The following is a 15,464-nucleotide window of genomic DNA, read 5'->3' on the forward strand; positions in this document are numbered from 1 at the left end:
CGACGCGATTCGGTTTCAAAACGGCATGTGCCAGGGGAGGCCTAAATTGTATCAAGGAATTCTTTGTCTGCGGTTCTCTCTCCCTCCGTCTCTCTCGGTTCTTTAACATCCGAACTGGTATACAACCGGCATCGTCGTTGTGTGCGGCTATTCTCATCAAGGCCGGCTGTGTCCCCGCTTACTCTCTACCCCCTTGACCGTAGTTCGCTCGTTCCTCGCCCCCCTGATGCTGCAGGGTGACGGCAATCTTTTGCTGCACAAGGTCCCATGCTTCGCTGAAAGCCTCCGTACGATACGTATTTTTTATCTCGGGGCATGCGACGAAATGCCTTGAAAAATATCGTCGATCGGGTCACGCGAGAGACAAAGTCGACGAAGAGGTGCAGGTGAGGATGAATTGGTCTGACTGGATTCGAATATCCCTTAGAAAACTAAAGTGGAAGATGAAAATGAGTTAAAAAAAAAAAAGAAAAAAAAAAGAAACTAGTCGATGGTCGATCCGCTTCGACGATTGCATAAATCCGTGGTATTTTGCCAAAGCCTAGGTCTTGCCAATTTTAGATTTTTTAAGCCTTGCCATTTTATTTCACTCTAGGTACGTATATTTTATTTTTAGATGTTCTAGAAAACGACTGCTAACCCGCATCGTTCCTCTATTTTTCCGGCATCGCTGTTCAAGACGTTTATATGCACTTGGCACGTTCTCCAGGATTTCGCGCCATGCACTTTTGTCGAATTAAGGCCGCACGGAAAAAATTGAGAACTCAATCACGGCTGTATTCGGTTTGCCGCAATCGAGTTTCGTCTCCAAGTACGATCACATGCCGCAAGCTGTGATTTTACAAATTGAGGAACGCGTCATCTCGTCACACAAATTTCTTTAACGAGAATTTATATCATTCACGCGTGATACCGATTACTTTGAACTTTGGTTGTAAATTCTTCTCCCACGTGAGCTTTTAGGTGTTGCATAAATATTATCGGGAATGTGACGAAAAGGATTTAGAACGGAGTACGGAGGATACAAGTGAAAAAAGGGACCTAGCCAAATTTAAGATCTCGTTAAACGAAAACTTATATAACGGTACCGAAAACATTGCACCGACTACTTTTGTGTCTGGATAAAAATAGTGTTTTGAAAAACGTCCAAAAACTAAATGTCACATAAGGAGTGGAATGTGTGGGTTTTTTTTTTTAAATGACTTTTAATTTTTTATTTCAACTCTACACTGTGCAATATCCGAATCATTACCATGATTATCGATTCATTTTACGGCCACCAACCGGAAGTTGATTTGTTCCACATGTGATTCCAAATATGGCGAAAGAAAAGGACAACATCAGTAATCTGAAATTATAGAAATTCGACAGTTCTTATTATACTGTTGATATATTGTGCGAGACTTTTTTCGCTTCATTCCGTTATTCCATCAATTTCCTCAATTGATAAAAACTTGAGGCAAAAATTCGGATGTCCTACGTGATCGGGTATAATATAAACATGTGCGCACCTCGGGAATCTAAATGACGTAAAATAAAGTGGAATTTAAAAGTGCACGAGCGAGAAGTAAAGAACACATCTGATATCTTTCCGCTTGACCTGAACCTTGCAGCGAGATCCTGTAGCCTAGGGCAACAAAAGCTCTAGATACCTACTTAGCAGTTGATTCGCGACTCCCACTCACGAGAACGAGAGTTACGAGTGGCTGGTAAACTTGCTGTTAAGATAGTCGAGGGAACGAACCGTGTGCGATTCACCACTCGAAGCTGTGCCGTGATGAGCGGATTTAAAACGTTCACTTGAAAGTCTTCGCCCTTTCCTAACGTTCCGTTTGTTGCTTAGGCGATATAATCGGAAAAAAAATTTCCTTTACTTGCTCTCGAAATGGTTTCGTTCTCATTACTTTCGCCGTTAATGATTCTGGACAATTTCATCGCGCGAAAAATCCCTGCTCCGAGTTGCAATCTTGCGTGTATCAGTGGTTAGTTTGTCGATCATTACTAAATCCACGCCATAATTAAAGCGTACACATCAACGCTTCGCATAACCAAACGCAAGCGCGTTCAATCACACCCCGTGCGATAGCGGGGGTGGATATCGTGCACGGTTCAGCGAGAGGCAAATGAGCGGGAAAAGAATTGCTATCCCTCTCTAATTTTTGTTTTTTCAAAGTTGAAAACTCGTCTACGTGTTCAAATTTCAATGCAGCTGACATTGTTCACAAACCACGAGTACAAAGTTCACGCTATATCCAATCGCGAATGGTCAATTTATTTTTACCAATAATCACATCAGCGGTGACCGATCGATGATTAATACCTGCGGAAAAGAGAGCAGCTGGTGAAAATCAAAGCTCACTAATTATATGAAACTCGTTTCAATATTTTATACATCGCTGATTGACGCTCGGTAGACGGTTTTTTATTCACTCTGTCGAACTGGGGTAACAAAGGATTTCATCGAGCTCTCAAACTTTTACATAATTGATGTATGAAATGAGAATAATACACGATTATTTTGATATGATTTCTTATCTGAATACGTCCAACATCGCGCGGTACATAGAAAGCAATTTCTTTATCGAATACATCTTCGGATAATTCAAACAAAAGTTCAGAAAAAATGAATACCTAAACAAGGAGCTTGTCTACAATAACTAGTAGAATTGTTTTCAGAATGCTCATTTAAGGAACGTCATGAGTTTTGAAAAGTTATTAAAATACGACAACAAATATGATAAATTTGATTCGGTAATTTGATGACAGTAAAAAACGATTGTGTTTAAATTGACCAAAATTAGCCGATATATTCGTCGACACTGAATCGACATCGAATATAGTCTACAAAATTCCGAAACGATATCTTTTTCACATTGTACGACTGTTAAAAATAAATAGATGCTATAACTCTGGCTCTAAATCCTGCCTGTTGTGTTTGCATTTCTGGCGATGAGAAAAAAAAAGAAAAAATGGAAAAAAATTGGAAAAAAAAACCGAGTATTCTTTGATGTACGCGAAACGATTCGGTGGATGTGGATAAATTGTAAAAAATGTTTCCCTCTGGACGTTGCAGCGGGCGTTTCGGATAGAAAAAGAGACTAACTCCGTTCCTCTTCCACCCTCCTCTCGGCGATCCCTTCGTCTCGTTTCCACCCGCGCAGCAGCATCCCCCTCATTCCACCCGTGGATTTTTTTCCCTCTCTCGTGCCACCGCCGGCGGCAGCAACAGCAGCAGCAGCAGCAGCAGCCCTCGGGGTGATTTTTATAATCTGCTACTTGTTGCGCCGACGGTGTCGAGAGCCTTCGCGGTGCGTGCGTACTGGAAAAACCGGAAAATAGAGGAAAATAAAACACCAGCTCTGCCGGCTAAAGAGTAAAATGAACAAGTAAAAAAACACCACGGGACCTTTCATCCCCTTCCCGGTATATCCGCCTCTCTACAGCCTGCAGCTGCTCCGCACCTACACGCGTTTGTATAAATCCATCAGGAAAAATCACCGCCGAATCAACCGTCTGTCGGAGGATATTTTATAATTATTAACAATTGTTAGACTGAGCGCCGATAAATCGTATCGGCTATTCGTTCACGCCTGAGATATACCGATCGATTGTGTCAACTGATATTTAGTTAGCCCGAGTGACGGAATAATCGATTTAACTGGAACCCGCGTTTCGGGGTAACTAATTCGGTTTAATCAATCACCGGAACTAACGAGTCACGAGCTGTGCTAGTTTTTCAAATGAATGTTTCAACATTGCGGATTGAAAATTTTATCACGCGTGTGAAGTATTGCAAAAACAAACGTTAGTCGACTTACAGTTGTCTGATTTATTGAAATTGCATATGTTTCGATTCCATTTTGTTGCAAGGAAGGATGCGTTTACTCACAATTTACGAGATAACCAGTTATCTTGTTGGTATGAGAAAAATACAGGGCATTTAAATTAAACGAATTCATTACGTGCTGTCAATAAAATATTCAATCAATTTTACGTTCTTGCAATATACACTTTGCTCCAATATATTTTGACTGCTTGGCAAATATCTCCTTCCGTGAAACAAAATTTCTTTTCATTCCGCTAAATCGATTTTTTTTTTTCAGCAAAACACTTTTTCAATTAGCAATTCGACCAAGTAATTCGTTATTCAGTATAGTTAGAAAAAAAGACTCCTTAAGGTCAAATAGGCTCGGTTGAAAGTTTCATTAAATCAAATAAATTGAAATGATCTATCATTCTTGTAAAGCTATGATACGGTTTTCCTCGCTGTGTATCTATATATAATTGACACAGTGAGGTCATGCAGTAAATGGTTAAGTACATAGCGGTTTATACATCGCGTTTACTAACTATAAAAGAATGCGTTTCACATGTACAAACAGAGCGGAAGTCCACGTGCACATGCCCGAGAAACGTACGGACGTATGCGAGTGATTAATCGACAGCGTACGCCTTTTGACGGAAGTTGCACGCTTCAAACCACGCCGATTATGATAAAATAATTATGCCGGAGCCGTGCATAATATTCTTTAAGGAAGAGGGGTTAAGAAATATAATATTATTATACGGGCAGGGAAAAATGCTGAATAATCTAACGTGCCGCAAGGAAATGCAGGATTTACGGGATTTTTTCTTCTTTCATATCCTTTGTCAAGAGTGCAGATAATTCCGCGTGCTGATTTTTCACCGAGAAAATATTCAGTTCGCGAATCACCTGCACCCGGGATACATTACCCAGCTGTTGTACCTTCGTCTTTGCATATAACGTTGCCTTGGCGCAACGGTTACACTTCCCGGATGAAAGCCTATTTATTTGAATCGACAAAGGGTATCGGTAATAAGCGCAAACGAAGGTTCAAGTTTTCGAACCATCATTTTTTAGTCTCTAACTTTCTAGGAATTGACAAGACGGGACTTTCTTTGTTGCAAAAATTACTTCGTTGGCGTAAGGTTTTAAATTTTTTTGGTAGTCCAGGTTCAACATCACGGAGTTAAAGACTGTATTAGTTTTGAGTGAGAAGAGCCTCCGTCGTACGGTGGCAAGACATTTGTACGAACATATTTCAGCGGTCCAGGTACAATACAAGAAAAAAATGCAGGTTTTTAGACGAAGTTTTGTGAAAAGTGATGAAATCGATATTTCGATCCTCCCTCCAGAAACTTGAAGGCTCTAAAAATGAATATCGAGTTGTATACAGATTCGTTTTGCCGATAAATGGAAACGCTTCTTTTCACGTCGATAAATATATACCCACTGTCATCGATCGTTGCCGGCGAACGAGCCGAAACTTTGAACGTCAACCGATTCGGATCTCGCTTTTTTGGTTTATCAAAGTCAACCGATTATACCCAGAGTATAACGTCCGAGCAGATGTCGTTACGTTAAGTGCGAACACTGGTGAGAGAGTCGGCGAGTTGCGCGCTGGCTGTACGGTCTCGTAAAATAAAAGTACGTATGTAGGAAAAATAGAAGGGAATAGCGGGGCGGCTTGAGGGGAGGGAAAAATAAAATAGGAAGTTCATTTCTTACCGCAGGCGTTGCAGTCGGCAACCACGCGGCACCTACAACTGCGGCCGAAAGTTTAAAATAGAATATCTTACAACGAACTTTCATCGTTCGTTAAAAAATTAGACCAAAGGCGTAGGGAGCGAGGAGCGTCAACCAAGATCGACCGAGTTTCCCGCGATTTCTCGTCGGAACCGTGTAACCCCCGTATCGCCAATTGTCTAGGATCTCGACGCCAATGACCTACGTCACTGGTTCAAACATTAGACGTCGGTGAGGCGCATGCGCGAAACTCGCGATTCGCTCTGTTCCCCTCCCGTCGCCAAGGTGCACTCTATGCTGCGTGCACCGCATTAGATGCATTTCTAAGTCGGCTCGTAATAAATCGCATAAATATTATATACTGATTTTCGTGTTTCGCGAGCGTCGGTTTTCGTCGGGAATCGTTGGTTTCTTTTTTTTTTTTTTTAGTTTTTTTTCTCGCTCACGTTTCATTTTCACCCGTTTTTTTTTTTTTTGTTTTTTTTGTTTTTACTCTCCTCTTTCGCATCGCTCTTGTACGCCTATCATCGACCAATGTGAAACTCGTCGATCGTTTGTTGACCCAGCAACGCCTCGTGTGATATACCGAAACGAATATACGTTTCGTATTTGTCTTTAGTTTTATTCCGTACGTAATCGCTCGATTATTTGTTGTTTTCGTCGATAAATCTTGGTTATCCCTTACACTTCCATCGATACAAGGAACTTCGATGAAGTCGAAGTACGACGGCATTAGCGCGTCGCGCTGGCGCTTGCCACCCCCACCATCGTCGGACGGCCAAAACAAGTTTTTTACTATTTTCGATTTCTGGCGAAGAACTGCAGCCTGAGAAGAATTGAAATTATTTTTACTCCGTCTTCGGGTAGTTCGCTGGATCGCGTGCCGATTTATTCGCTGATCTAACCGACTCTGTATAATATCCGGCTTGTACAAAACCGGGATTTATATACCGCCGCGCGTCGTTCGTCGCAGAGACAGATGTACAATAATTACATATCAAAGTGATTTTACTCGTTGTTATATTGCAATTCTTTTTCTACAACGTACCATTATCAAAATCGACGAGACAATTAAATACCTGATAGTGTTTTCTACATACCTACCATTACGGCTCAATGATTTTGCCAATTTACCGGCGAGACGTGGTAAAAATAGCGACCAACAAGAGGAGATAAACTACACACGTATCGGATGGACAGAAAATGATCGCTACTTTGGGACGGTAGAAGAAAACGCGTCATTGGTGCTGATAATATTTGAAACGTTGAGGAAGGTACAAAAAATATATAAAAAATCGCTACGAAAGAGAGGAAAAGGAATTGCAGCGGAAAAACACTAGAAGTCAAAGACGGGATCAGCAAAAATGTTTTAAGGTGAAGTATGTTTCTCCTTTATTCTCTATCGGTTACCACTTCTTAACTAAAATAATAATATTCAAAATGAAGAAAAAACCGGGAACAATGATTAATTATTGAAGTTTGAAAAATAGGTTGACGCTGTTAACATTATTAATACATGAAAGTCATAACCTTGCTTTACAGACTGCATCGCTTTGCTGCTAAAACGGAACGCTTGTGGACGCTGTGGTCACCGCTCTTAACTCTCGCTATATAATATTGTAACGACAAAATTAGGTTGTTTTTTTTTTTTTGCTTTTGTTTTTATGTTTTGTTTTGTTTTATCAAAAAATTACGGCTGTAGTGTGCTTGCCCGTTTTGTTAATTTGATTTACTTTTCTCGATATCAATAAACGAATTTGATATTTTCAATTTTCAGAGATTGAATTGCATTTTACTTTCTCGCCTACGTTCGATCGCAGTTACGTTAATTGATAAATAACCGGGTGAAATGTATAATAACATACGGAAAATACCACGATACATACGTACATAAAATATGATAGTCAATTTATTCTGCTATCAATTACACGTTTTTACTTTTTCTCGCTCTCTTCTCCCCTTTCTTTTCTCCCCTTTTTCTACCTTCATCTTACTTTGTACGGTACTTTTGCCGGCTACGAACCGCGGTAGCTATCCACTGTACGCGTACACACGCACACACGTCTATATACATGTGCATAAAAGCTGTTTGTACGTTGTTATATCGATTAAATAAAAAGGTCATACCAACACTAACGCGCGTCCGTCGAGCTATAAGTACGGCCTATATACTAATTTGCATAAGATGATTCTCCCCCTCCCCGTCGACACGTACCGCAGTAACTGGTATAATATGTACACTGCACGAAACGCACACACGTTGGACGAACACGGACACACGGTGTACAGGTATATCACGTGTAATGTACGGTGCGATGGGTAGTCGACGGTGGTTACATACCTGAATTTTCGATCCATTGGGCCCTGTCCTGAAAAAAAAATTTGGACGCTGGTCCTTTCTCCCTATTCGACACCCGGTTTTTTGACCCGGGCAGCTGCGGGTCAGTTTTCGACGGGCCTGCAACGAATTAAGATGTGGCGCGCAAAATTACCCGCGATGTCGTTGTATTATCATTATTATTACGTCAATTAACTTACATATCTATTTATTTATTTTTTGTCAACTGATTTCAAACAAAATTACGCGAATACCGATCGATCGATGCTCCCTTACGACAAAGTTTCGGATACCTTGAAACCGCACCAATCCCGATCCACATCGCGTCTTTCATATAACCGTGCATCGTTCGAGATGTGTAACAAAGTGCCGCGAGTGACGATTCAAAGTTACGAGAATTCGAACAACAACATAGATGATAAAAATTGACCATCATGAGCAAGTTCAAACATATTCTCAAAGTTTTTTTGTACCTACGATAACCGCGGCGAGAGTCATCGCACCGATGATATTACGGTGAAAAATTAACACAATCCTCGGAACAGAGAAAGCACGCACCCGCGTATACGTACGTGTATGCATACGATGTATATAATGTCGACGAAAAATGGATCTGCAACTGAGAAACGGTATGAATATAAATCTGTCCTACCCATACAAATCCCAAATATGTTTCTGTGCGTAGACATTCTTTTTTGCATCTTTCGTTTTTTTTTTTTTTTTTTTTATTCTACATACTTCAACGATAATTCTTGAAATTTTCCAAAATCCAAAAATTTTCCCCTACCGATATCAACCTAGCGCGATATTAACCGCGCGGTGGCTCCGCAACCGGCGTCGCTCTGTTTCATTCCCATTGGCCGCGGTATCCCCTCCCGGTTATCCCCCCCCCCCCAACTTCCTTCCTTCTTCATCCCCTCCCACCCCCCGCGCCTACGGAACGTCGGTCAGCCTGGATGTCTGTGAATCGTGCGATAACTATCCTGCGGGGACTAGGATTGAGTTCCGTCAGGAACTGAGGCGGAACTCGAATTGATCTTGGGGAATTTGAATGGTTTCGTTAAAGAGTGAATTGGACTGATTCGATTTTTAAATATGGTCGATTTCGTGGTTTTTTCTATTCGCTATTTTGCAACGCGCGTCGTATGCGCGCAATATTCGCTGGGATCGTTCGGTTTCTTATCTTCCTTCGATTTTTTTTCGATTTTTGCTCCACGAATTACCGAAACGTATTTCGCATGCGGATCTTTACCTGATTATATTATATATACATATATGTAAAAGTACTCTACATCGACTGTCCTCCGAGATTTTGGCATGGGAAGAAACTGGCGGGAAGGGTGCGAGGAAGATTTTTTTGAACCCCTCTCATATTACAGAGGAGCATTTTCCATCTTCTCGACTACCCTCTCTCTTGTGTATAACGCCCAGGATTCATCCGGCAAAGAGCCCCTCGTCTTTTACGCGAGAAAAAAGAGCTTGTCTCACTCTTCTTCTCTCTCTCTTTCTCTCTCTTTCTCCCTCTCGATCGCGCGACCCGAACAACGAGCAAACGTTAAAAATCTCGCGCCCTTGGAGAAAAGAAGAGGGTGCAGGGTGGAGGAGTTGAGGAGCCGAAGAGCTTGCTGTAGGGGCCAGTCAAGGGGCCGGAAAAATAATTACTTCTCCGACCGCAACGAGCGAGAAAAACTGAGGGGTTGATTTCAGAGCGAAAAAGAATCAAGGAAGGGCGAAAGATGGAGGTAAAAAGGTTGAAAAGGGGAAAAAATTACCCTCGGGTTACATTGTTATGCTTGGAAAATTATACCAACTCTTGCTTCGAAGGTGGTGAATACTCGCGATATTTTACTAATGGGAAAAATAAAGATTCACTCGTGTTACAATTATTTTTACGAGGATGTCCAGATTTTTTATTATTACATGCCAATAAAAGTACAATCAATCACAGACGGTAATTGAGACTCCGGGTTTTTGGCAATTCGTTCGATTCACCGCAACTATAGTTATCGCATTTGTACACGTTAAGAGGCAACCATTTTTCAGTCAACGTGACTCGTCGTCTCGAGGTGCCAAGTCGATTTTCTTGGTTCGTTTCAACTTTTGGGGCGTGTCTGTCTTCACAGAAAAGAAGCTCTCTTCCCACCGACGGACAAAACTTGGCATCAAATTTTTTTCTCAAACGCTTGTATCTATTAAAAATGAGTTGATTCAAAAATAACAGAAGAAAATTTCTTCAAGTTCCTTTCATGTAACAATTTTATCGATCTATCAATTTAAAATCAATGTGAAACCGTTGGAGCGTCAAGAACACAAATCAGCTGGTTTCGCGACTTCCGGTAACAAGGGATCAGATTCTATCATAAGCGTCTCAGCTACGTACTGGTTCTTTTTTCTCACCATAATATACGTCGCGAGGAGAGGATCGGGGGATTGAATTCGCATTTCTCGACAAATATATGCTGATCTTATACCCTTTATAGTATATCGAGTCCTTCCCCCCTCCCCCCCCCCCCCCCCTTCGTCGCGTTCAATTCGCCCAGATTCGATCGTCATGCCGGATACCGACAACCGGAAATTGGCTCTGCCGTCCCAGCGTCGTAATAAAAAGGTTAAAAATTTTCCACCGCTGGCGAATTGGTGAAGCAGCCACGAGGCTTCGTCATTTTATATCGGTGATAATATTTCCCACGCCCATAGGTGTGTTTACGAATTCGTTGCGGATACGGATAAAATTCAATTTTGACGAATAACCGGATTCGGGGGGAATGGAAATGAGGGAGGAGGAGCAAGTATCTGTAAGATTCTTTGGTTCGCGTGTAATTGGCTGATTGCCCGGTCTCGCTGCAGTGCAGAACTCGACTCGCGATATATTCGTTTGTCTGACGCGTACCGCTAATGCGCGTGTGTGCGTGATACACGTGGATACATCTACAGTCGCGCAGTCAGATAAATCCAATAAATCTGGATCCTTGAAGGCGAAACTTTTAATCAAAGTCGTGTAAACCTACGTGTAGGCACACGCGCCGCTTTATTATCATAACAAAATATACGCAAACGATTTGCAATCCGCGCGCGCTAATTCAGCTGTAAGGATCCTCGTTGCGATCTATTATCGGCTCGTATCGCCTGCTGCAGGCTCGGCAACGTGATGTAATTGAATTTTCGTTTGTTTACCAAATTACTCAAATTTATCGTCAATCATTGGCAATTTTGAGGAATACTATTCGTCGCAGCATTGACGACGGAGGGGTATGCGGAAGGGGGAATAAAAAAAAACAAAAAAAATAAAAAAATACAACGATCGAGAATTGGATGAAAAGAAAATGTAAATTTACAGAAGGTAAAATTTAATTTGAAGATAGGTCCGTGTCTCCGTGCAATCGCCGTTATTGATCAAAACAATCGAAGTGCAGGGTGGTTGGCGGGCGGGGGTTGGGGGAAAAAGATGGCGCAAAAATGGAGGGTGAAAAAGTTGGGGGCGAAAAACCGGGGAGGCAGGACTCGACGCCTGTCCTCGGGGAGGAGGGCGCCTCGAAACCCGAACCATTTTTGGCGGAGCTTGTGAGATTTTGATATTTTATACGCCCCCGAGGGCTACCGAACTTTTTAAGACGTCCATTAAGGATCCTGTGTCTCGTTAGAGCTCGAAGAATAAAATGCACGGATTATTCAACGATCCAACTGCCGTGACACCTTCACACATGTATTTTGCCTCTGCAGATTCCACCCTTCGGCATCCTTCTCCTCTAGGCATCAGTTGGCACTTTGACGTTGCGATTAGAAGATTCTAATTAATAAAAGTCGTACATTCTCGAATAGAAATTATTTTGATTCGTCAATAGTAAGATATAAGCTGTGAAAAGTTGTCCGTATCCCTTCAAAGCAAAAGAACTTGATCGATCGATTGCGTTGTTAATTGGTTCGAGTAAGATTTAAATCTGTTTTCCTACTTGCGGTACTTTTTTAAAAATAGCAATCATACGGCATAGTTTTTTTCGTACAAACATTTATTCCAACGAGCAAGAAAATTAGCCCACAAATTTTAAATCTCGATCATTTTCTGTGAGTAATATTCATCGGCAATTTTGCTCTGGGTTGAATCGATTTTGCTGGCTTATCCGAAGAGATGATTAACAAGAAAATGTCTCAACGACTTATTGATATTATAAATTTATTCACGATACCTGTATCAGCATTTGTTGTGTTTCATTGCGGCACGAATTCCAGCGCATTTTGTGTATAATCGGATTGTTGATTCAATCAAATTAGCGGAGGTGCCCTCGATCCTCGATCCGAAGTACGTGAGTGCTAATTTCGCAAATTTTCACATTCGGAATATTTCAAGGCTTTTTGCCTCGCGCGTCGAGAAGCGGTGCAAAACGAGGTGAAAACAAACATTTTTGCACGCCTGCATCGGCGATCCGCCGGTCCGGCACCAGAGTCGGTATACTTTGGAAGCTAAATGCAACCCGCAGGTTGCCCAAGACTTGAAAATAGTTTTAAAATGGCCGATGTTTACTGGCAATAAATTAATCGCTTCAAATTTATTGCAAGTCGATTCGGCTTTCGGCATGAACCGCGACGTTACTCTACTGGTCGAATCGCAAAAACTTGTAAGAAAACTGCACTTTAACTGGAATCAACGACGCGGCGCTGATCGTCTCGATTTAACGATACCGCAGAAAGGCGGGAGGCTCGCCGATTTAAATGTCTGCGGAATCCGATTAAAATAATATTTTTACCGCGGATACGCTCTTAATTAAAATATTAAATTGATTACCGGTGAAAAGGGTAAGGACGGGTTCCATGTCTTTCGCGCCGAAGAGGCGAGCTAAAATAAATGAAAATGAAATCAATTATAAAACTGTTTGAGGAGCCTTGGAGGCGGTAGACACCCGCAGTTCTCGATAGACGGATGGATGGACGGGGATCTTATATTTCCTTAATTAAAAATACAGACTTTACTTTCAATTAAAAATGGCCGACCGTTGCCCTGCCTCCAAGCCCCGTTCTTCTCTGCACTCTACAGATACTTCAAGAGCGTCCTTTAACAAAGGAGTTGGACTTTCACCCCGATCAAATGGCCCGGCGCCCTTTTATTTCGTACAACGATCGACGATTTTACTCACCGTCTAAGAAGCTTAACGCAATACGCAATTTCGCGACGTTCGTGCTCAACAGCTGTATATAATAAACCTCGAGTTTTCGAGGAATTTTTAAACTAGTAATTTTCTTTTCTTTTCTTTTCTGTTCCCTTCTTTCTCTCCCTTTATCTCCGTCGTTCCTGTAACAGGACTTGGACTCGTTGTTTAGCATAACTCGCGTTTACCCTCAGCTTTTCGCGCGCACTCGTCCAGGAAGGGTTTGATAAAATCTCGCTCGAATGAGATTACTTTCTTTTCTTCGGGGTACCTACCCGGGACCTTGGCACTTCCCCGGTGCTTCTTTGCCACTTCTCATCCGCGTCCACGTCGAGAGCCTTGCGCCGCTTTGCGAGGAGGAGCTTGATTTATTACTCTCTTAAATCTTCCCTTTCTTTCCTTCACACTTTTATATATAATACTTTAAAAACTTTCTATCCCGCAGCAAAATTTCATTATAATTATATAACGCCCGCCGAAAGATAAGCGCGAACTTATATACCTAACGCGCTTCGCGTTATACACGCGAGGACCGAAATGAAATATTACGTCACTTTTGTGTAAACTGTTTTTCACAGTCTTATGCCTCTACCTGCAGATAAATATTTACTCTCGCGTCTTACCAGGGTCAAGTAATTTTGCTGTACGCTCGTCACCTCGGCCAGTCAAACACCAAAATACACGTCATACTTTCTTACGTGCGGTACAACGTTCCATTCCTCTTCCGTTCCGTGAGCGATTCCGCAACACCGATTAGTTTCAACGGGATCGTAGGAGAAGGCAAATCGATGATGAAGAACGGAGGAAATTGAATTACTTGTGAAAATCTGAGATGTTACAGGGTGGAGAAAAAGGAGAAGAAAGGAGAGCGCAGCTAACAACATGCATTAAAACCTCCTCCCATAATACGTCCGCACGTAAGAAATCCGGCGATCAGCACGCACGCGCATGGCATATGTCGGCCACAGAGAGATTTCCGTGAGATGCATTCATGCATGGGCATCTGGCGGGACGTAATGACACCTCTCGGTAAAACTTACTCCTTAAGTATAACGTGTATCGGACAGTACACGATAATCTTACGCATTCGGACAAATGATGATTACGTTGATGCTGTCGTGCGGAGCTCGTCAAATTTTGTAACGAGCCTCGTTCGAGAATCGATCATGGGAAAATCGAACGAAGCGATGATTTTTTTCTCCAACTTTCCCGCGAATCACCAGACGGACGATTACTTTTGATTTTTTTTTTATTTAACGATCTTTTTGTGCTATACAACAAGTCTCGTACATGTAATACTGGTTTCAGAATTTAGCTTTTTTGAAATGTATTTTTTTTTTTTTCTTTTTACGCAGTCGGAGAGCGAACATTGAATCTACGAGAGCACGTTAAAAAAGTTTTCACTCCGATATCGTGAGTCGGTATGATGATGAGACATGCTGAGAGAATGAAGAAACGCGGCCAATTCACGGATGAATTGGCAGCAAATTGCGATGAAAAATAAGTTTGAAAACTCTCTTCGGAGAAATTTTTGTTTTCATTAAATTATCGAAGAAACTTTCGGAATAACTTGAGTAAAAGAAAGAGAGAGAGAGAAATAGAAGGCTTCATACCTCTATAATAAGCAGAGGTTTGCCACTGTTATTTTTTCCTTGAAACTTTTTCTCCCTCGCAGAGAATATTATGATATAATTTTATCGGGAATGAAATTTGTTTGATGGAAAATAAATTTCTACATAACTATAGATATGTTTTGTTCCTTTGCTCAAGTCGCCGTATTTCTCGTTTATAATAATTGTAATTTTTTATTTCAAGTTATTAATTACCCGCCGAGCGGCTTAATTATTTTAACCATTCGCGGCTGCTATTTTCAGTTTGACCTCAAACTGGAGGTCTTCGGTTAAGAATAGGGGATTACTTTCTCATTTAGATTTTATCGCCCGCCTCTCTCCCACACCGTCTATACACCCGGCCATTTTGTGATTCCTTTACATCACCGCAGTCTTTTGTTTTTACTAATTACCCCCAAGCCCCGATCATTAGGCCACCAGCCAAGAATGTGTTTTAAGAATTTTACCCCAGAACGTCGAACCATCCGCATGGCAGTTACAGGGACGTTCCGTGCAGCATCCGGCGCGTTTTATCTTTTCTCCGAATAATTCGAATTATCATTATTTACAATTGGCAAACCAATTACGATCCACGCGTCAATTTCCGTGCCCGCTTAAAGCGATAGTCGCCGACTCGATTCTAGCTTGACACGAAATATCATCTGCTCCAACCAAACACGCGTCCCCCTCATTCGCGGCACGGTGTTAAACTAGATTAGGTTAATTTTGGTTAGGCTCCATTAGGTTGGCTGAGGCTTGAGAAGCTTTCGCCGCGATTTTCACCTAGAATCGGCGATAAGAATTGCCCGAAAGTGCGCGAAGGTGCC

At 41.8% G+C, this 15,464-nt stretch overlaps 1 long non-coding RNA gene across 1 annotated transcript; it reads right to left on the minus strand.

Annotated features, from left to right (window-relative positions):
* Positions 1–1,228: 1,228 nt before the first annotated feature.
* Positions 1,229–5,569, minus strand: LOC124185417. The gene is made up of 3 exons (XR_006871386.1): positions 5,531–5,569; positions 3,104–3,319; positions 1,229–1,348 (listed from the first exon to the last, which is right to left on the minus strand). It is a non-coding gene; the product is annotated as an uncharacterized LOC124185417 (long non-coding RNA).
* Between the last annotated feature and the right edge of the window lie 9,895 nt (positions 5,570–15,464).

The sequence above is a fragment of the Neodiprion fabricii genome, chromosome 6 (assembly GCF_021155785.1).
Source record: "Neodiprion fabricii isolate iyNeoFabr1 chromosome 6, iyNeoFabr1.1, whole genome shotgun sequence".
NCBI lineage: Eukaryota > Metazoa > Arthropoda > Insecta > Hymenoptera > Diprionidae > Neodiprion > Neodiprion fabricii.